Source organism: Mustela erminea, chromosome 7, assembly GCF_009829155.1.
Source record: "Mustela erminea isolate mMusErm1 chromosome 7, mMusErm1.Pri, whole genome shotgun sequence".
NCBI classification, from domain to species: Eukaryota; Metazoa; Chordata; class Mammalia; order Carnivora; family Mustelidae; genus Mustela; species Mustela erminea.
In genome coordinates, this window is record NC_045620.1 from 127,741,790 (window position 1) to 127,766,025 (window position 24,236).

Genomic DNA, 24,236 nt, shown 5'->3' on the forward strand with positions numbered 1-24,236 from the left:
GGTTGTGATGTTTGGCAGAAAATAGACTCCTGAGAGGCTATGTGGTTGAGTAAAAAGAGTACCGAAGGAGAAGTCAGAGGTCTGGGCTTCAGCCCCAAACCACCACTGCCTGCATGGATCACCACAAACAAGCCAGGGTTCACACAGAAAGCAGCCTCCCACATTGAACCCTCCAAAAAAAAGTATGTGTGGGTATAGTCTCTCAGGTAACTTTCAGTTCTGGAGCATTCTAAGATATAGTCAGGCTATACTATTTGTACCTCCATAAACGAGGAACATAGCTTTAAAACTTATACTGATACATAAGTCTGGCTCACTGATTGTTCAGTTTAATATAATTTTCCAACAAGTATTATCCCCTGTCCCAAGTGAGGATATATATGTATATATGTATATCTTTTCTCCTCAGTGGAACTATATTAATACTACTCAGTCCATCCATCCATCCATCCATCCATCCATCCATCCATCCATCATCCATCCATCCAATTTTCTCAGCATCTTGCAACTTACAAAGTGTATTCATTATTTCCTCTGTTTCTCAGAACCCTGAAAGGGATCAGTTATCTATGTCTCCAAATAATGCACAAGGAAACTGATACTTCTCAAGGTGAATTCCTCAAGATGACAGCATGATATGTGGCAAACTCATTCCATCATCATTCTCTTCTCTAAGGCTACAGAGAGAAGGAAGGAAGGAAGGAAGGAAGGAAGGAAGGAAGGAAGGAAGGAAGGGAGGAAGGAAGGAAGGGAGGAAATAAGAAAATGGAAGAAAGGAGGGAGAGAGTGAATGAGGGAGGGAGAAAAGAAAGAGAAAGAGAGAAAGTCATAGCTTTCGAGTCACAAAGCAGCATAAAGCCAGTAGGCTCTTTCCTGTGGTTTTGATGACCCAGAGCCATTTGGATAATTACCAGGCTGAGACTGGTGAGACCCAGCCATTCTTTGGCAACTCAGTACAAGGATACACGAGAAACAGTTTCCATTGTCTACTCCCAATTCCCCAGTCATGTCAGCAACCAAGCTGAGCTGGTTTGGGTTTTCTCATGGCAATCAGAGTCAATTTCAAGTTTTAAAAGCCAAGTTCATGCTAGAGAACATGGAGCCACACCTTTTCCCTTGTCAATTTATGTGATCTGTAAACTCTTTCTGTGACTGTGAAATCAGGAAGCTGAAAGGCACCCAAGTGATATGATCACAGAGCTGGGGTTGCTGTTTTACAGCACACAGGAACTGATATCAGAGCCACGGAGATGAACATGTTATCATAATAGTTATGAACAGACACCCTGTAGCCCAGACATTTATCATGCTTTACACCCTGCAAAACCCTGTTAAGTTGCTTACATCACTTGGTCATCAAAACAGCTTTGTGAGTTAGAAAAGGTGAGGATTTTGCTCCTGCTTTGCAGATGAGGAAAGTGAGAACTGCAAACTTGGTAAATGGCACCCACCCAGTTGCCTGGAGGGGAAGCTGGACAGGATCCTCTGACCTCCATCTCTCTCACTTATCACAGCTCGTTCATCACCAACTCCTAGCCTTCCCTCCACCCAAGTATGCATCAGATCCCTTCAATTCTCTGCATATCCCCCACCGCAGTTCCAGTCAAAACATCATCCGCCCCTGTCTGCACCTTCACAGCAAGGATCTCCCGGGTCTCTGTGTTCTTCCCTGCTTTCTGACACTCAGATCTGATCTCCAGTCCTTCAGCGGCATGGCACAGACTTCAGCGTGAATCCAGACTTAGGCTTGATTTTGCCTGCCCCTCCCCACAACCTCTCTTTCTAGCTCATTCTCCTCACCATGTCTCTTTTCCTCTGTGCTCTGTGCTCCAACCACACTTGGCTTCTCTTAGTTCTCAAACTCCCCATGCCCTCTCTTGTCTTAGCGTCTTCCCACATGTCATTTCTCCTGCTGAAGGTCTTCCCAGTTCCATCCCCTTTTTGTCCTCATTTCCCTTTGCCATAATGACTTATCTTCCTATCCTATTTCCCCAGGATTTCCCTCTCCCAAGACTTACTCAATGCCTGACAAGCATGGAACAAGTGTTCGGTAGCATATCTTCTCAGGAATAAGTGAATGAATTAAGTCTCACGAAAGGCCTCAAGCCAAGGTTTTTACACATCAGTTTAAGTTTTGCCCCAACAAACATCTATTTATATAGAATAACTGTGAATAGTACCTCTCTGTTTAAAATTGTCAGGTCACCTAATGGCGTGTACATGCAGTCAAACTTTCCATCTTTCTTCCCAGACAGAGTAGCTGCCCTGAATCTTGAGTCCTTTTCTGCCTCACTGAAATTGGCCTGTATTCTGGAAAAGAACTGGGTAGCCCCAAGAACCAATGTGAGGGAGCCAGCTTTGTGACTATCCCTCAGAGTTTTTCTCCATAAAGGGCTTCTTGAATCTTAAGAGTATTCAGAACCCCAAGATTCCTGGGTCATGATGTCTCCTGACTCACTGTTGCTACAAAATGCAGGAGGGGGTGTCTGGAGGGGTTTATGGGTTGCAACAGCATTGAGGCATTAAGCTATGGGCATTCTGGAGTGCCAGATGGCTGAGCGGGGAGGACCATAGCTCCTACACCACTGAATATGATGGAAGAGTAGACACTCTCCTGGAATAGGACCAGAGGCCCTGATTCAAAGCTGAGTCCATCTCAGAGCACGTAAGCCACAAGCAAGAACAGCCACACTGCAGAATCCAATCTCCTTTTGGTTTAATCCAGGGTTCCTCACCTGAGCACTATTGCCATTTTGGATGGATAATCCTTTCCTATGTGGGTTGGTGGGGATAGGGAGGAGGATGCCCTGTGCACTCTAGGATCGTTAACAGTATCCTTGGTCTCTACCCTGTAGAAAGCAATAGGAACCGGGCTCCTCTCCACCCCTCAGATGTGGCAACTAAAGTGTCATCAAATATTGCCAAAATCTCTTGGGAGAAGGGAAGTAAAATTGAAAACCACAGATTTAATGGAACTTAGCACCTTGGGAAAGTCACAAAAAATGCTTCTGATATACTTTGCCTCATCAGCCTAAACAAAACAAAATTTAAAAAATAAGCCTAAAAATATTTCTAATATTTTTGTGGCGACTAATGAAAATATTAGGTGTGTAGTATTTAGCCTAGTCCTGGTGCAGAGTAGGTGTTCAGAAATATGACTGGGTGAACATGCAGAAATTATGTTGTCCACGAAAGAAAGTAACTGAGACTCTTGGAGAAAGAGAAGTGCTGCCAGGGTTGGCTCCTCTGACCTTGTAACTGGGAACCAGGTGGCCCCCAAGTCACATCTGCAGGGACAGAAATTCCAATGAGGAGAGAAGTGTGAGAACACTTTGCTAAAGCCAACAAACTTTACAAATGCAACTCATTTTGTCACACAAATGAGAGATCTCTTCTGGGGTCTTCTTTCCACCTGCCTCCAAAGGAGATCAACTTTACACATGGGGGTGTGTACACTGGGGGTGCTGCTATGGACAGTGTTTTTTAGGAGAAGCTGCCTCAGAAGGAGCTCCATGGTGATGTTGCCAGAGAAAGACAGCAGCATATGCAAGGAGATGCATATGCAACACAGGAAAGGAATAGGTCTTACTGGAAGGCAGAGGTGGATATGAGACTCAGTGTTGCAACTTGCTGTGTGACCTTTGGCACACAACCACTTTGAGATTTTCTTGCTTCGTTAAAAGGGAAGGGTAAGAAGTAAATGGCATCATGAGAGACTATGGACTCTGAGGGGTTTGAAGTGGCGGGGAAAAGCGTGGGAGGTTGGGGTACCAGGTGGTAGGTATTATAGAGGGCACGGATTGCATGGAGCACTGGGTGTGGTGAAAAAATAATGAATACTGTTATGCTGAAAATAAATAAATTAATATAAAAAAATAAAGTAGAGGATTGCAAACCAAAAAAAAAAAAAAAAAAAAAAGTAAATGGCATAATATGTTCAAGTCACTTGGCATAGAGCTGGAATACAGCAATCACACAGACAATATAAGCATTGATAATATTAACTATTACTGCACCAGCTTTTACTATTCGTGTTTTTAGCACTACCATTATTGTTGCCCAGGAGAGTTTCCATAGCATTATAGTTATTAACTTCGGACAACTTCAGACCTGCCACCTCCTGTCAGAAGGACCTCTCCAATTCAGAAGATTCAGAAGGCTGTGAAGCAGGCAGATCATTTCAGCCCCCTTCCTTGTGAAAAACATTTTGGGTAAAAATCTGTATAGTGTCTGGTCCCGGGACATCAAAGTGGCTTTATCTTTCTTGGCAGGTTAGGTTACTAGGAATACTGAACATTTTTCTGTCACACCCATTGCCAAGGGTGCAATTTGGGAAAACAAATAAGGATTTACAGATAGCAACTTTCCTCTTCTTCTATTGATAGCCTGAGATAATTCATGGCTAGGTTTGGACAAATGCAAAAATGTGCATTTAGTTTGAATTTGGATTCATTCCTCATGAATATTAGTCATCTCAGCCTAAAATGCAACCACTTTTCTGTTTCAACAGATGGGATATATTGTAGAATCATACTATAACACAAGGGGAAAACAAGAAGGTTGAAATTAAATTTAAGGATAAGTCTTGGCACAGGGGCAGCAAAGTGTGCAGTACCATATATTTCCCTACATAATAAGGAATGTGCGCTTAGGTGTGGCCTGTAGTCTTACAAAAACAAAGGGATGGGAATATTTATAAACCATGTTTGCTTGATGATTTAATTTGCTGTAGGACTATTGTGTGCATATAACTCTTCATAAAGAGTTTCCTTTTATTGAATGCCTAAATCATAAACTGGCTCAGTATATGTCAGCTTCCATTGTCAACGATGAAAATATGTGGGAGCCCGCTGCCATTCATGTCCCCTTCTGCCTGTTGATATTCCACTGTTTCCCGACAGCATGGCTGGTGCATCCTACAACATGGCAGAAAGTGGACCAGTGTTGGATCAGCTGGTGATCCTGAGGTGTGTGTGAGGGCGGGGGGAGGACAAAGAAATGGGAGAAAAATAAGGGGGTAAAGTAAAATGAAAAGGGAAGAAAAGAATTGGAGCAGGAGAACTTTATATTAATACTTCTCCCACATCATATCAATTAATAAAATTCAATAGAAAATTCACTTGTTAATTCCACTGATGAATTTTTGCTGAGCACCTACTACGTACCAGAGACTGTGATAGGTATCGGGACAAAATTAAAATTTTATGATAATGAACCCAGAATTGATCTAACATCAAATAGCTAGAGAAGAACCCTGGTTTCCATTATTATTTTTTAAAAATTTCCATTAACTGGTGTGCCATTTGGAAATAAAATAATAATTCTTGCCCTATAAGAATAAACAAAAGGCAGGGAGCTTGGGTCGCTCAGTCAGTTAAGAGACTGACTTGTGATTTTAGCTCAGGTCATGATTTCAGGGTCATGGGGCTCCACGCTGGGTGTGGAACCTGCTTAAGCTTCTCTCTCTCCTTCGTCCTCTGCCCCTCCCTTGACTCTCTTTCTCTCCCTCTCAAAAAAAACGAACAAAAGGAGACACAAGATCTTGAAGTTTCTCCTATATCAAATAAAGAATGGCAATCATTATGGTTTACTTTAATATATTTTTATTAACCCTGGAATTCACTGAACACAAATCCTATGCACTACATCTAATACATACTTTAATGTCATGTTATTGATTATCTAGGAATGTTCATTGCCTTTTCAGTGACCTGAACTATCAACTTCTCAGAAGCAGTTATGGCTAACTAAGTGTTACCCAGGAAAATTTTTTAGAAACACAAAATTTAGAACTTCAGCTTTGTAGAGATTCCTGAGATTATTGCATTTGAACAGTCCTCCACTTACAGATGAGAAAATGAAGGAGAAGAAATAATGACCAAAGACCCATTTCATTGCAAATCTTTCTAAAGACTGGATCAGACATACCTAAATTTTGAGTCCTTCTTTTGTAACTAACTTAGTGAAGACACCTTCATCCACATAATCTCCTTCAATCCTTCCTAGAATACCATGAGTCAGATATAATGTTCCATGTTTAACGTAGAAGGAAAGAGAAGCTTTGAGAAGGTCAGTACCTCATTATGGGTCACACAAAATTAATCTCCTTACTTCAAGATAGAAGTCTCACTATGTATATTGTAGTGAATAAAGAAGAGATGATACTACCAAATTCTCAAACTTTCTTGTACCTTTAGTAAAATATTCTTATGAAACTATTTTGCCATTTGCTTTTGTATGCTATAGAATTCAAGAAGGCTTCTCCATGTATCAGTTTTTTTTGAATGAGAAATTAAAATATAAAACTGTTTATTTATCAGGTTCCCAGAATCTATATCATATCATTGGCTACATTAATTATCTATTTCCTAAGTCTTCTTAGAAGAAGGGTTTTTTTTTAATTATTAAAAGAACATTTTAGATAGTAACCACAAAAACAAATTGTCAGTGAACACAGGGTCACTTTTATAGCCTATTAAAGAGGAGACTTAAAGTTTTTCTAGTCCCAGCTTAGCTCTGACTGGGTGAGTAATTAAAGCTGATGACCCAGTATTACTGGGGGCATAAAGCAGTTAGTTGTATCTAGATGACTTATCCCCCACTGAAAAGTGGCTTTCTCAAAATTACTGGAGGTGATATTTTATTTATCTATCTATTTATTTATTTAGAGAGGGCATGCACGTGAGAGGGATGGGGAGGGCCAGAAGTAGAGAGAGAGAATCTCAAGAAGTTTCCACTTCCAGTGCAGAGCCAATGCAGGGCTCCATCTCACAAATCTGAAATCATGACCTGGGCTGAAATCTAGAGTCTGTTGCATAACCAACTGAACCACCTAGGCATTTCTGAAGTCTTGTTCAACAAAAAGTCAATATGGATTTCCAGAGATAAATGAGCTGATGATCATGCAACAATCATTCAACTATCCCTAGTCAATGTCAGAAAGTCAAGGAAAGTCAAGGTAAATGTGGAATGTGGATCAGAGAGTTCTAGTATAAGGGGGTCTGCATTATTCCACTTAGGGAGGTCTCTTTCTTCCTCTTTTTTGTGGGGGAGGAGGAGCAGAGGGAGAGAGATAATCTCACTCAGGGCTAGTAACTTGTGGCGGCTTCGGCAAATCCCATAAGATTTCTGAGCTTCATATTCCACCCTACAGATTGAGGGGAAATCAAGCCTTGGTGGTGCCTTGGCCACTGCACAGGGCCATGCTTTTCTTGAGATCCTATATGCGATGGGGGTTTAACTCAAAAGCTGTTCACAATGTCCATAATTTTTGTTGCCACTATGACAGCTCTATAGGTAATAGATAGTTTTTGAGGGTCTGCTCCATGCCAAGCACTATCCTGGGTATTTCACCTTCATAACCACCAATTTTCATGATTGCCTGGACCAGCTGAGTCCAGAATTTTCTCCTTGTTGCACCTTCCAGGTGCCTCTCCCCAACCCATTAGCTCTATTTACTTTCCCATGATCACTGACTTTTGGGTAGAGTTCTGTGTTCTGTTTCCTTTCTTGAATATAGTACCTTGTTTAGTTACACATGTGTTTCTCTCCCTCTCTCTTTCAAGAGATTCCTGAAACTCCAATCTAGACATAAGTCCTAGGAGTCTGTTTTCCTGGAATGGGCCATCAGAACATAATCATTCTGCTAGTTAAAGATTATTTTCTGCCTTTTTATAGATGAGAAAAATGAGCCTCCATTATAAGAAACATGCCCAAACCCCACCACTAGTAAACAACAGAACTGGAATTTGCAGCCAGGATCTATGTAGCCCTGGATCCCGAGATAGTTTTACTAAATCATTCTACTTCCCAGAGTTCTCAGGGAAATGGAAGCCTAGAAGGAGAAAGGAGACTTTCATTTTTTTGACATTGCCAAATGTTTTGCTCTACTTCAGGGGAAGACTGACTATGCTTTTGAGAACCCGTCCTCATTTTGAAAAGTGTGTTTAATTTCTCGGGTCAATGCCTCCACTCCCTTAGTCCATGCCATCTCTTTTCCTAAAGGGAAGACCCATTGTCTTTCTGGTTATCTATGGGATAGACAACAGAGCTCTCTGTCCTTATACTCAGTGCTCTACTTAGTTCTTTTATGAAGTCAACCTCTAGTTACTCTCCTTAAAGTAGAGAAATTTGAAGAAAGAGCCTAAAGGTAACAGGAATCACTCTCTTTCCCTTTACATCAATTTCTACATTGTCTGATTCATTACGTCTCTCACTCACATTTGCCTGCTATTTTATTCCCAATGTCTAACACAGAGCTTGGAATAAAATTCTTGTTCAATAAATAAACAAATGAATGGGTCTTTTTAAGTTTCTATACCAATAATGAAATTTTAAGGGGAGTTGAAATTAGGAGACCACAAGGGAGAACTATTTGTCGTATGATATAAACTCAAGGAGAAAAATCCCATGTTTTTAAATGCAGCCTATTGGTCATTCACCAAAGAAAACATAGTTTGGGGCACCAAACTGCTAATGGGGCACTTATTAAACTAAAACCGTGTTAATAGGCTCTTTGATCCATGTTAAGGGGAGGCAAAGCTGGGCAAAAAAGTTACTTATAGGACATACACACACTGTTTATGAGACCAGATTGCATTTAACAGTCACCAAGGGGACAGGCGGGCAGTGGGAGTAGAAGAACACTTGCAATAAGGAGTAGAGATCAATCTTAACTAAAGTGGCCACGGAAGGCTTTTGGTCCCTGGAAAGAATTAGCAAATACTTGGTGATAGGAATGTGCCTGCCATGCACCAGGATAAGACTGTCTTATTGGCATGATCAGTTCTGTTGCAAAATAAAATAAAATAAAATAAAATAAAATAAAATAAAATAAACTTGTAGGATACTATTTGGGACAGCTGAGGCTGGATTGTGGAAGGTATTTTTTGTTTATTTGTTTATCTATGCAAGGGTAAAGCCTTGACCATTAGAGTTCAAGCTCAATTATTCTCTCCCCTAAAAAGAAGGTCTCATTGGTTCACTGGTGTTAGAACAAAGCTGATTTAGCCATATGTAATGTACCCTACATTTAAAGGCCTCCATGTTTCTTTCAACTCCTTAAATTTTCAAAGGAAGGGGGGGGGAAGCATGTTTAGTTGCTTAATATTTCTGTATATCTTAAAGGACCCTTCATATTTATCATCAGAGACACACCAAAGCACATTCTAAGTAATGGAAGCCAGCTGGTGTTTTGCAGGCCAAAGTTAGTTGATGGTTTAATAGTAAAAACCATCTTTTTGTTAACATTTTTCTGGAGCACATCACCAAAGAATGCATGGTCCCTTTGTACATTTTTTAGAAATGAATGGTCTTATTAGCTATTTTCTTAGGTTTCTGAATACTTCTAGGACATGAAGGATCAGTCTGGTTTCTTTTGAGAACTCTTTCAGAGCTGTGTAACCACCTTCTGAGCACTTTTTCATGTGGAATTCTTGGATTCTCCAAATTTACCCACTTAGATCATTTAATAAACTTACATAAGTTTGGCAAACCTTCCCATCTGGGACATAAGCTAACCTTGTCTTCTGTGCTGGCTGACACTCGTGAATGAAAAACTAACTCAGAATAGCTATTAGAGATTAGGCACTTTCACTCTTTCCTTCCATCTCTCAACATTGATTAAGCCACAATTCACAGGTTTCACTCAACATGAAATTCAAGCATGGCCACTAAAATCTAAAGGAAAGCGTAGGAAGGTAAATGCTCTATGCTTTCAGCCACTCATCAATTCCCCAAATATGCTATACCATATATTTACACATGTTGTCTCAAATATAATTCAAGGTGCATCTCGTTGTCTCAAATATAATTCAAGGTGCATCTCGAAGACTCCCTCCTCCAGGGAGCTATTGTATCTTGTTTCACCTCTACCCTTCACCCTATTCCAGGTGAGTTTATAGGGAATTGCACATAGTCTTATTATCATATCATATCATCAACCTATGAGCTAACTATAGGCAAGGATTGTGCCTGATTCATTGCTCCATCATTCAGCCCTGTAGCCATCATAGTAATTGGAGCTGAGCTCTGAAATGTCATGATGTCTATGCCTGCTACATTATAGGAAGTTATTATATAACCTGCAGAAGGAAAACTGAATAAAGAATAGTTCTAGGTAGAATTTTTGTTAAATACACAGATATAGCTTCAAAATAACATAATATACAATAGAAAAAATATTCCCATCATGTATAGAGCAACTGAGTTTATTGCATCTAAAACTTTCTCAGCAGAATTCTTTTGGAGGTAATCCTTAGATCTAAAATCTAAGGATATAAAATTTTGGACCTAAAGCTTACCTCCAGAAAAACTTTGGTGGGAAAATTTTACATGCATTAAATTCAATTATCTAATTTATTTTCTCAACAACTTTGAAGCAGTGGTTACTATTCATATAATGAATGCAAAATATTTAAAATGCTGACTTGGGACTTTACCAAAACTCATGAATTTAAATGCTACGCTTTTCTTTTTGTTATATAAAGTAAGCTAAAGAAGCAAAGGTGAATGATATCATAAAAGGTACCAGAAAAGCTCCAAACAATTACCTGCCCCACTATCCTGACCCTGATACAAAAACAAAACCAAAACAAAACAAAAAACAAACAAACAAAAAATCCTGCTTCGATCTTAGATGGGCATACTAAGAGCCTGTCTTTACCTCTAAGGGTTTGGCTCCTAGATATTTTCTTTTGAGTTTGGGCCCTTCCTTTGAGGAGAAGGTCATAAACTCTCAGGGCTCCCAGGAATGTCCCTGTTCCTGGTCATCAGTCATGGTGTGCAGGAAAGATTGTGTACAAAACCCCAGTGGCAAAGGAAGATGATGAGTCACTGTAACGTGATGATTTCCATTGGTGCAGCTGGGGAGAGACATAGCTTCTGCCAATATCCGCTGACATCTCCATGTGCCAACCCCCCAAAATAGAAACCCCTGAGAAAAACCAGGAGCATCCCTCAGAAATATAAGAAGTCCATCTGGAGTTTGGTTACATGTAAAGATTATACACTAAGCATCTAGGCTTCTGCTGTTTTGCCCACTTGCTGAATTCTCACCAAGCCTCCCCTCCTCTGTGTCCTGAGTCACCCAGCAGACAGCGATGCTTTTCATTAATTGTCTCTTAGAAGCTCTTCCTATCCTAGAGAAATAAGGCATCATAAGTATGAAATTCATATTTTAGCGACTACTGCCATTTGCCATCTTTTATCATCCCACAGATTTCACTGTGTTTAAATAAAGTCTTTTTGGTGAACTGAGACTGTGTACTTCCTCCAAAGGCAAAACCCCAGGCAGAGACCATGGCTTTGCTAGCTTGTTTGCTATTCCAAGTGACACTTCCTCAGACGTTTGCTGCCCTGCTGTGCAAACATAGTTACGCATGAAATAAAGTAAAAACAAAAAAAAAAATTAAACAGCAGTTAGTGGTTGGATGTTATTTCCAGTTTGGAACCACTGACGAGGCTGCTATAGAAAACTCTTCCCTCTGTTATTACAAAATAACGGTTTGTGGATGGTGAAAAGAAAACACAACTGAATTTTCTTTTAACTTCAAATACAGAAGCTAGTGCATCTATCATTATCACCACATTACAATACATTATGGGAGAAGGTCATCATAACTTTAGATGGGTTATTTCCATCCATGTCTCTCATCCTCTCAAAATTGTTATACCGGGACCAGGCTGATGCCAACTGCTCTGCTAAAGAAAACACGCCAACTTGAAGTGAGCTAATTAAAGAGAGTGAAACAGAACCAAAAGGTCAATGCATAGGACCCAACACAGAAGCAGGTTTTGTCACAGTGCATTCTGAAACAGCAGCATCAAAAATAGCCTGCTTCCCTTTCACTTTTGTCTTTATATCCACTTCTGTTTTGCCGTATAGATTATCCTTTTTCCAGAGACCACAGATGTGGTCCTTGTCAGTATCCATGTAGTCCATCTAGGAATAAAAAAAAAAAAATGCTTCCACTTCTTTCTGTCAAAGAATTTTACCATGGGTATACATCAGTATAATGAACTATTAAATACACAGAACATAGAAGAATTATAAAATTGTTTGCACTTTTATGTCATTACCTCCCTGTATTGATACTGCCAATCTGGATGATAAAAACAGCAATAGCCTTAAAGTAGTTAATATTTATTGAGGATTTACTAGGTGTCGTGTAATATTCTTTTCTTTTTTTAAGATTTTATTTATTTATTTGACAGAGAGAGACACAGTGAGAGAGGGAACACAAGCAGAGAGAGAGAGAGGGAGAAGCAGGCTTCCCGCCGAGCAAAGAGCGAGATGTGTGGCTCGATCCCAGGACCCTGGGATCGTGACTCGAATGGAAGACAGATACTTAACAACTGAGCCACCCAGGTGTGAATCATGTTATATTCTTATTTAAACCACATAACAATCCTGTGGGGTGGTGGGTGTTTAGAGCCTTGATTTGTATTTTAGCTCTGTGTTTAATTGGATGGTCTTTTATTGTATGATGATTTTAATGGGATAGTCTGAGCTTATTTAATCACCAGATCCCTTAGAGTCCCTAATTAGTCTTTAATCCATGCATGTAGAACAACTGTCCACAGGAAAGTCACATGCTCCAGAAAACTTAGGGGACATGGCAATTCATGTCTACTCTAAATAACCAACAGGGAGTCTACCAGAATAATAAGTATGCATAAGCAAAAGAAAATACCAGTGCTTCAAAAATGCTGCTCAAGTTCACCTTCTGACTTGGGTTATCCTCTGCAAAGAGAATACAAGTAAACTAACATTTTTCAAGTGAGTATCTTCATAATGTATACTGTATTACAAATGTGGTTCTTAGACAAAAGATACATGAATAATATTTGTATTGAGTGAAGGACAAAGAACTCTTTGCTCTAAAATTTAGCCCCATTTAATATTGCTTAGCAGCTGGAACACATGACCTTGAGTCAGGGCACTATGGTGTGCAGTGCTTTTCTGTGGGCTACCTGCCATATATGAGGGCACTCAGCTGTTCCTGGCCACAGAGCTTAGCATTATCATTCAGAAGATTTCTCAGACGTTCTCCGTGTTTAGATGGAAAAATAAAAATAACTTTTTCTTTTTTCCCCACTCTAAAAGGAACTAAAACCAACAAGGAGAACCCAAACCAGAAAGGGGCATGTCATTTTCGACAAGTCTATGGACACCTATAACGTCAAACTACAAAGTGTGAGGAGGTCCATCAGAGAGAAGAAATGGGGACAACAGTAAGAGAGGACCGCTGTCTTTAAAGATTTAGAGCACCTGTCTTTAAAGATTTTGCATCAGAGCCAGATGAGCAGAATGACTCTGTATTTGAATGTTACAAAAAGTGTGTGTATGTTTACAGTAGGAGCCTGTCTGAATGCAGTCGGACTGCATGGAACAGCAGGCAAACTAGAGTTAGAAGAGCAAATGTGTGCTATCTCTGAAGAAGTAGATGGTGTCAGAGAAAGAACAGGAGCTAAAGAGCCTTGAAACTTAAAAATAAGATTATATCATCCCCTTCCATCCCTCAACACACATGCATACACACAATGCACACACACACACACACTCACAGTCTCACACATCTGAATCATGTAACATCATGTAGTTTTGCTGTAGGCAGAAGAGCTTTCCTGTACTTCTGGCTCTTGCTTCTACCTACAGGGCAGTGTTGATGAGTAAGTTTCTGCAGACAGACTTTCAAGCTCCTTGCTTGCCTGCTACTCAAATTTCTTCCAACCACAGCTTCCTCCCACTGATCCCCTGTCCACAAAATCTGTTTATAAATGTCTTGTCCAGGAAGAATTCCCTCAATTCAAAGATAATAAAAAATAAGAATTTTACTACTAGTATTCATGGTATTAGTAGCAAGAAAAATAAAATAATAAAAGAGCATCCAATCTATGGAACATTTTTTTTTAATGTGAAATTCAACAAGACAAATTGAAGGCGGTTGAAGAACCACATCAGAAAAAGTGTATTGTAAAGCAGCAGAAAGTTGTACAAAACATTGCCCGCAAAATTAGCACATTTAAAGGAAATATGGTCTATCTGAGGAAAAAGCCCAATGTGGAGCTAGTGGGGATCAGTGGGTAAAAGATTAGAATCAGTAGAGGGTAGGAAAGAAATGTAAGGGGGAAAAAGAAATCAGAGGGAAGCAAGAAAAGAAAAGAAAAAAAAAAAAGGAAGCAAACAGATACAGCTGAAAAAATTAGAAATAAGGAAGGCAGGATTGAGAACCTTGAGCAAAACTTTTAAGAGTTTAGAGGATTATTGCAAATATGATAGTTGTGGAATACGTGCAAAGGAGCACCAATATATGCATAATTGGTGTCCATGAAGAAAGGTACAGGACAAATGGAACAGGAATAAAATATTCAAATATATACTCAGGAAAGCTTTTCTGAAATTTAGACATACCTCAATATTCACATTTAACAGGCACATCATATCCTAGGAGAAAAATAACTTAGATCAGTCAAAATCAATATATATTCTAGTACGTTAGTGGATTTAGAGCTTATAAAAATAATCCCAGAAACACGCCCAATAAATCAAATCAAATAACTTATAAACTGGCAAAACGGATATTCTGTATTCATGTTGGCCACCCAGCTTCTGAATATACTACTATATATAGGCAATTCTTTCTGAATTATCAGTCTTAGTGAAGTGCAGTAACCAATCCTAACTTGAGTAGTAAAAATGTTAGGCACTCTCTTTCGCAGCCTCCCTCATAGTTAGAGCACAGGGTCATGATGTGGGATTCACCAATCAGTCACTCATGTCATACTTTGACACGGGAGTTAGTAATGTGAGGAGAAAGAGGTGAGGGAAGCCTCTATCCTTGGCATTGACAGCAAGTTGTGGCTAGAAGGTCAAGATTCTGGCACTGATGCTTGAATGAAATTTAGAAGTAGCAGTGGTGAAAACTGTAGTCTGTAGTACTTGTTAGCAGCAGCAAATTTCTGTTTGTCTTTATTTGTTATTTTTCATCTTTTGGTGAAAAAAGTTAATTATGCTTCTCAGTTTATTTGCTTTAGTATGATTGGTTCAAAGATGGTAATTATTTTGTTTAATTATGCATTCATTCCCTTTTATTTCCCAAATTTCCCTTTCACACTATAAGTAACACTTCTTTCCCCAACACTTGTCCCCCTTCCCAGGCAGCCACTGATAAAATTCTGTAGTTATAGCTTAAGCTTGTATTTTCCAGATTTTGTATACTTGGAACCACACTTTAGACGCTCTTTTTTTTTTTTTTAATTTTATTTATCTATTTGACAGACACAGATCACAAGTAGGCAGAGAGTCAGGCAGAGAGAGAGGCAGAAGCAGGCTCCCTGCTGAGCAGAGAGCCCAATGCGGGGCTCAATCCCAGGACCCTGAGATCATAACCTGAGCCGAAGGCAGAGGCTTAACTCAACTTAGCCACCCAGGCGCCCCTAGACACTCTTTTTTTGTCAGAGTTTTTACAAAGTATAATTATTATTATTTTTAATTATTTATTTTAGAGAAAGAGAGACAGCATGAGCAGGGGGGAGGACCAAAGGGAGAGGGAGAAGCAGACTTCCCCCTGAACAGGGACTCAGACTTGGGACTCCATATGGGACTCAATCCCAGGATCCCGCAATCACAACCTGAGCTGAAGGCACATGCTTAACTGAATGAGCCACCTAGGTGCCCAGTATAATTATTTTATAATTCATCTATGTTGTGTGTATTTAATAGTTCATTATGCTGATGTGTAGTAATTCATTGAATGACATATTGTAATTTGATTATCCATTAATCTATTGATGGGCATTAAGGTTATTTATAGATGCAGACTGTTAAAATAGAAGTTGCTACGATTATCCACAAACAATTCTTTATATGGTCGCAGTTTTGCAAATCTCACAGGTTCACCACTAGAAATGGAATGTCTGAATCATTTAGCAAGTATATAGTTAACATTTTAGGAAATGCCAGACTGTTTACCCACGGTTGTGCTATTACATATTCTCATTAAGAGTGTAGGGGGATTTCAGTTTCTGTATATTCTAGACAACACTTGATGTAGTCATTCTTTTTATTTTTAAGTATTCTAATAGGCAGGTGAAAGTACTTCATTGTGATTCAATTATCATTTCCTTAATGATTAATGACATTAATAATCCTCTCATTTGTAAATTTGCTATTCATATATCTTATTTGTGCAAATCCTCTGCCAATTTTCAAAAAATTGAGTTATTGTTTTCTTATTATTAGTTCTGAGAATTTTAAGACTTATATTGTGGATACAACTCTATCAGTTAAATGACTGGCAAATATTTTCTCCTAAATTGCAGTTTACTTTTTCATTCTTTGGTTTTCAAAAAGCAGACATTTTTCATTTTGAAGTATAACTTACTATACTTTTTCATTTATAAACCATGCTTTTATTGTTGTATTTAACTTTATTCAACTCAAGGTTATACAGACTTTCTTTTCTGTTCTCTTCTAGAAATTCTGCAGTCTTTGGTTTTACATATATATTTAAAATCCATTTCAAGTTCATTATTAATTGTATAAAAAGTGAATTGAAGTTTGTCTTTTTTTTTTTTTTTTGTATTTGGATAGCCAATTAATCCAGCATCATTTGTTAAGAATCAGAGAGAAAGAGAAACATCTTTTTTTTTTTTTTTTTTAACTCTGAATTGTGTTTGCACTTTATGGGGGAAAAAAAAAAAAAGTTGTTCATAAACTGGTGTGATTCTCTGTCTGGACTCCCTATTCTGGTAAACTGATATATTTGTCTATCTTTAGGCCAATACCACAACACTTTGATGAAAGTAACTTTTAATAAGCCCTATAATCAGTTAGTATTATTTTCTACCTTATGTTCTTTTTCAAAGGCTTCTACTACTTTGAATTTACATGAATTTCAGAATTAGCTTGTCTATTTTACAGAAATGTTCACTGATATTTTGACGGGGTCTGTTTTGAAATTGTAGGTTAATTTTGGGAAGACTGACATTTTAATAAACTGTATCTTCTGATACATCAGCATAGTATATCACAACTTTCATTTAGGTCCTAATTTCAATTAGGAGTGTTTTTATAGGTTTTAGTATCCATGGCTTATCAATCTTTTGTAAGGTTTACCTCTGAGTATTTCATATTTCATACTCTCTAAAGAGTATTTCATACTTCTTCATATGCTTGTATAAATAGTATTATTTTTAATTTCAATTTTTAATGTCTATTGTAGAATATAGAAATAACAACTGAAATTTGCATATTGATCTTGTGTCTTACAATTCATTGAATTCACTTTTAGCTGTAGAAGCTTTTTGTAAATTCCATAAGATTTTCTATAAAATTGATTATGTTATTTATGAATAAACATAATTTTACTTCTTCTTTGCTAATCTGGGTGCTTTCTTTTTTCTTTGTTCAGCTGGCTAGAACCTCCAGCTGAATTAGCAAGAAAGAGTAGACATTCTTGTCTTGTTCTTGATATTTAGTAAAAGAGCACTGAGCCATTCCCCATTAAGAATGATGTTAGCTCTAGGTTTTTCTCAAAAGCCTTTATCAGGTTGAAGAAGTTCCCGTTCTATCACTTGTTTGCTGAGAGGTTGTTTGTTCCTTTGTTTGTCTAATCATTAATGGATGTTGGATTTTATCAAAAGCTTTTCTTACATTCTTAATGAATGTAGAGCTACATTTAGTAAACAAAAAAATATCTGTTTCAAGTTGTCAAGCCCACTGTCTCTTTTACAAAACCGTATGTGTAAGTGTGTATGGGTGTGTAATCTTAATCTAATCTGAATGGTTCTGTCTTTCATTTAGTGAGATTAACCAATTTTCAATTAGTGTACATTCTGTTCTCTTGGTCATTATTTTTCCACATTATTTCATATTTCCAAATTTCTGTATTTTCTTTCCCCCTCTTTTGTCTTCTTTCCTGCATTCCTGGAGATAATTAAAATTGTCTTCTCTGGCTTAAAGAATCATACATTCTATTTTTTTCCCCATACATTCTATTTTTATTCTCATGGCTTAGATCATGACACCTACACATGTTGTATTATGCCTTTTTTTCATTTTAACTTACCAAGTATCTACTTCTTCTCCATGAAAAAGACAAGCCTCTCATTTTCTTCCAGTTTTCTTCAAGCTATAAAGTAAACCATTTCTTAAAATAATTGAAGTGAAATAATAAAGGTGGCATTTCAGTTCAGTAAAGAAAGAATGATGTGTTTAATAAGTGACACTGGCATAATTATCTACCCATAAAAATGCTGAATCCCTATTATGTTCCATGTAAAAATAAAAGAAATCTAAATGTAAAGGACATAAAAACATAATTTTTAAACTAAATTTTAAACTAGTTTTTAAACTAAATCATTACAAGAATATTGATATAACCTCAGGGTAGGTAATGCCTTTTTTGGGCTAAACAGGAAACCAGAAACCATAAATGAAATCATGGCAGATTTCTTGCATTCCATAAATTATTTTAAATGACATTTTTTATTTGCTTTATGTTTTTTAACCATGATTATTGTATACTTTTATAAATAAGACTTTGATAATTATCTTTCTCTTATTCCTGCTGATAAAAACATGACTATTTTTGTCACATAACAAATCTTGCTTATTCCACCTATCCACTGAAAATAATCTATCCTTTTTTTCTTGAAAAAAAATATATTTTGCAGGCCACCAACATCCTGTCCTGGGCCAGCTGTCATCATGGGATTTATTTTCTTTGTACTTCTCAGCTAATTCCAATGTATCATGTACCTCTTGTTTTATTTTTCTCACTCATTTTTAAAAACTTATTGTCTAGAAAATTCCTGAGAACTGTGCATAGGAAAATTTCTATAGATTTGTTTTGTCTCCCATATTCTGATAACTTTGTTATGTTCTAGATTCAAACTAATTTATTCTTAGAGCTTGGAACGAGTTCTTCCACTGCCTTCACACATCCCCTATTGATGATAAGAATTCTGATGCAAGCTTGATTTTCATTCTCTGAGGTTATGTGTCATGTGATTTTACCTTTTAAGGATTGTCTGTTTATTCCTTGTGTTCTGAGATATTAGAGAAAGAATGGAAGACTGTGTGTGTCTTTTACCTCGAGGTCATCTGGATGATCCTTTTGAATGGAAAAATCGTATCTTTCCACATCTCTGGTAAATTATTTTCTATTACTTACCTAAGTTCCTCTCCATTCTCTATTTCTATACTTCTATAGTTTTGTTAAATGTCAATTTTGTTAGTAATCCACATGGCTTATCTATTCTGTCATAGTTATGTTTTTTTACTCCCTTCCGGTAAAGGTTATTTATTTTTGCTCTTAGCCCTTACATTGAACTTTATTTTTTATTAATTATTTTTATTAACATACAATGTAGTATTTGCCTCAAGGGTTCAGGTTTATGAATCGTCAGGCTTATTACTTCGTGGTTGGGTTATGGACATTGGGGAGGGGAGGGTATGTGATATGGTGAGAGCTGTGAAGTGTGTAAGCCCTTTCATTGAACTTTAAATTGAAGCAGAGTGTTTTTAATTTTCAAGAGATATTTTGTAGTTTTTCTTTTCTTTTTTTTTTATTAAGGCATACAAAATAAACCTCAATTTATTTGACATGACAGTATTTCGGTGCTTTTCTCCAGTAATACATTAAAAAGTAAATAGTGTGAGGTTAATGGGCATTTCATTTGTAGTACATGCTAAGTATTGCAATTGTATATTAAATTTCTCTGATTATAATAGTAACACATTTTCATTGTGCCAACTTTAGAAAATGCAACCACTACCAAAAAATAATAGATTAACACCATTTGGCTTCCTTTCAGGCCTTATTATTATTATTATTATTTGCTTATATCTTTTACTTTCATTATTTTTAAGTTATGTAATTCTTGTTTCCTCTTTTATGAGTTTTTTACCTGATATTCTTTATAATATCTTATTGATAAAATTAAGTATTCTTGGAAAGCAGTTTTTAAGCTAGTGTTACATCAAACACTATAATGTGTTTATTTCTTATAGTTTTTCATTTGTTTCATTTGTTGCCACAGCCTATTATTATTTTATAGAGGCAACAATCTTTCTGACTCTAATATTTGTAACTTTTTCAAAGGTCAGTTATGTTCCATGAATTATCTACTTATTTTAGGTTTACTTGATCTTAATTTTTTTTTAATTTAATGGATACATTTTTAATAGTATTACTAATTGTAATTGTGCTACATGATAATAATGGCATAACAGACAAGTAGTGCACATAAATGAGTGAAATTAGCATGATTTTTATACACAGCCATACTTAGTATTTTTGGCAGCTAGAAGAAAGGGAGAAAAGAAGAGAGCAGAGTAAGAAGCTCTAAGATTTTCTGGATATGTCACTTACTGTCTGGATTTGGGAAACTGAAGTTTACAAAATTCTATTTTTTTTAAATTTTTTATTTCTTTTCAGCGTAACAGTATTCATTGTTTTTGCACCACACCCAGTGTTCCATGCAATCCGTGCCCTCCCTAATACCCATCACCTGGTTCCCCCAACCTCCCACCCCCCGCCCCTTCAAAACCCTCAGATTGTTTTTCAGAGTCCATAGTCTCTCATGGTTCACCTCCCCTTCCAATTTCCCTCAACTCCCTTCTCTTCTCCATCTCCCCATGTCCTCCATGCTATTTGTTATGCTCCACAAATAAGTGAAACCATATGATAATTGGCTCTCTCTGCTTGACTTATTTCACTCAGCATAATCTCTTCCAGTCTTGTCCATGTTGCTACAAAAGTTGGGTATTCATCCTTTCTGATGGAGGCATAATACTCTATAGTGTATATGGACCACATCTTCCTTATCCATTCATATGTTGAAGGGCATCTTGGTTCTTTCCACAGTTTGGTGACCGTGGCCATTGCTGCTATAAACATTGGGGTACAGATGGCCCTTATTTTCACTACATCTGTATCTTTTGGGGGGTAAATACCCAGTAGTGCAATTGCAGGGTCATAGGGAAGCTCTATTTTTAATTTCTTGAGGAATCTCCACACTGTTCTCCAAAGTGGCTGCACCAACTTGCATTCCTACCGACAGTTTAAGAGGGGTTCCCCTTTCTCCACATCCTCTCCAACACATGTTGTTTCCTGTCTTGCTAATTTTGGCCATTCTAACTGGTGTAAGGTGGTATCGCAATGTGGTTTTAATTTGAATCTCCCTGATGGCTAGTGATGATGAACATTTTTTCATGTGTCTGATAGCCATTTGTAAGTCTTCTTTGGAGAATTGTCTGTTCATATCTTCTGCCCATTTTTTTATATGATTGATCTTAACTTCTAAAAGTATCTTCATTACTGGAAGGCTTGGGTGGTGTAGTTGGATAAGCATCCAACTCTTAGTTTTTAGGTCAGGTCACAATCTCAGGATTATGGTTGTGAGATTCAGCCCAGTGTCAGGCTCTGCACTCATGGTAAGAGAATTTACTTGAAATTCTCTCTCTTTTCCCCTCTGCCCCACCTGCTTGTGCCCACTGTCTCTCTCTCTCTTTCAAATAAATAAATCTTTTCAAAAATACATATTCATTAGCACTATTTACTTTCCTCATATTTCTGGTAAACTATTTGTTGTTCATTATATTTAGTTCATTTATATATTAGGCATGAATTGATTCTTTTTTTTTATGATTTTATTTATTGGACAGACAGAGATCACAAGCAGGTACAGAGGTAGGCAGAGAGAGAGAAGGGAAGCAGGCTCCTCACTGAGCAGAGAGGACCCCAGGACCCTGAGATCATGACCCGAGCCGAAGGCAGAGGCTTTAACCCACTGAGCCACCCAGGAGCCCCAGGACAATTGATTCTTTTGGACAGTTGCAATCTTGTTCTTATAGGACTTCTTAATGAGCTCATTGGGATATGTCTGGTGTAAAAATTGTCAACTGGAAGGTTTTACTTTAAATCTGCAGGTAGAGTGGAGATGGTCCTTACAATATCAGTAATAGATTTAGAAGCCTTTGTGTTTCTTGAGAGGTAAGTTGAGTATTTTCAAAGGAGAACATTCTTGTTGGTTTTGTTTCTTCTGTTTTGTCTGCTAGGCAACCAGTTGTGAGGGTGGGGTGAAGACGAAAAGGTGATTATTCTCTAAACCACCTTTAATTACTTTCCCTGTTTGGGTTCTCTATTTTGCACCTGAATAGACCCTCTCCCATGTTATTCCATAGGTATTGGATCTTACCTCTTTCTATGAGCTTATATGCCAGTACGGAGAGGCAGACAGAATATAAGGAAACAATCAACAAGCATTGTGATTCCAAACAACGATTGTTAAGTATGAGAAAAATATAATAGAATGATAGATGTGAAAAGAGACAATGTGAGTTTCTTCATCTTTTGCTTCAAAAAAATAAAGATCCATTTTCAGAATAAATATTTGGAAAGAAAAAGCACGGTGGTTCTGATTTCTTTGTTTTTACCAGTGTTATATCATTGCACTTTAGTAAGGATGGAAATCAAATACAAACAAGCTTTATTCTTTGAGGACCACTGATTTGGACAGTTGTTTTTGAGACAGGACTTTGAATAAGGAATATATTTATCTAGAAGTAAAATTTCTTAAGCAAATGAAAGCAGCTCCATAACTGCTATAAATGGAGAGAAAGGAGAGAATATTTAATCTAAACATAAAACCTTATTTTAAGTTCAATTAATGCAAATCACATAGGTCTATATGTTAAATGGGAATGCTGTATATATCCACAATCATAGTTTCTGGCACCACAGGCTTTTGAAAGTAATAAAACTAAAACTGCATTACTTTTAAAATATCCTAAAGTAGACTTCTTACCAAATTCGATTGACCTTTTCCCTTGTTAGTCCAAATCAGTGGAGTTTGACTAAATGCCTAGAAATATATAGAAAGCACCAGATGTCAAAAAGTCAGGAAACTAGCAAAACCCTAAATTTCACATAATTTCTGGCTCAATTGTGAAAACTCAAGGGGAGCAGAAATCTTTCCATAAGTTTCTGAAGAAAGAGACTGTGGAGAGGTTAAGAGTGTTTAGAAAAGGCAGGTGGGAGGGAGGATAAAAAACAGGAAGAAGTCAGGAGTTTCATGTTGGAATACCAGTCTAAACAGAATCAGCATATTACTTGGGCTATAATTAAAATGTATGTGCATTGTCTATTTCTTCCCTTCAACATCATCTGCTGCTACCCAATTTGTTTACTTTTCAGCTCTCACTGAAGTCTCCAATCATGATTAAATAAAAGTATCTTCCAATTTATGTTTCATGGAATATGAGTTTCACAGGGGATTAATTTGAGCTAAGGTGTTACAGGATGCAAACAGTTCTGTGACCAAATAAGTTTGGGAACTTCTGTGTTAAATTGATACTTTCCATTTATTGCAAAATTTCTCAGATTCTTTAGTGTGCTAGCATACATTGTGAATCTCTAAGGTTAGCACAGTATATATGCTGCTTCCCAAAGGTCCTGAATATTTTAATTTTGCAGAACAAGTTTAGGGATGATACTTTATGTTGTGCTGTAGTAAGCATTCAGCTATCAAAGAAGCTAGAGATCTGAGATTAAAATGTGGAAAAAGAGCCCCCAAATTAGGGGAAGTCCTAATCTATTCTGTGGATTATAACATTTCAATTAGGACAGTACTTCTCAAAACATTTGGGATGGAGGGCAAGTTTTATTTGTTGTGTTTAAGTTACTAATTTCATCTTGATTCAGACTTTCAAAAAATACAATAATATATTATTCAGAAAATGAGAAGACAAGACCATAAAAATACAATTTATGAAATATAACTCATTACAATGTGAAATAGCTATTGAACTTCCTAACTAACCCTAGACTCTCAGTGTCTTTTTTCCCAATTCTGGTAACAGCATTGGTTTACTGATATCAGTTCAACCTGAGTAGTGCAGAGGCAGAGTATATGCACGTAAGCTGCATCTACACCATAAGCTGCTGCCCTGAGTCTGGATGAAATGGATTCTCTTGGGGTCACTCCCTGCCCCCATCCCCCATTGATAAGTATGGGAATCATGGCAATGTGTGATCTGATATATTTTTATCTGAAAACTGAAGTCCATAATGACCTCATCAGGCTATTGCAACATACATACTTTTCTTCCCATTTTCTCCTTTTCCCCACAAGCAGAGAATCATAAAGACATGTAGAAAGCTCAGAGTTTGATGCAGGCTTTTCCTTCTGTTCGTTGTCCCAGTCACAGGGTTCCCTCCCTGGCCACA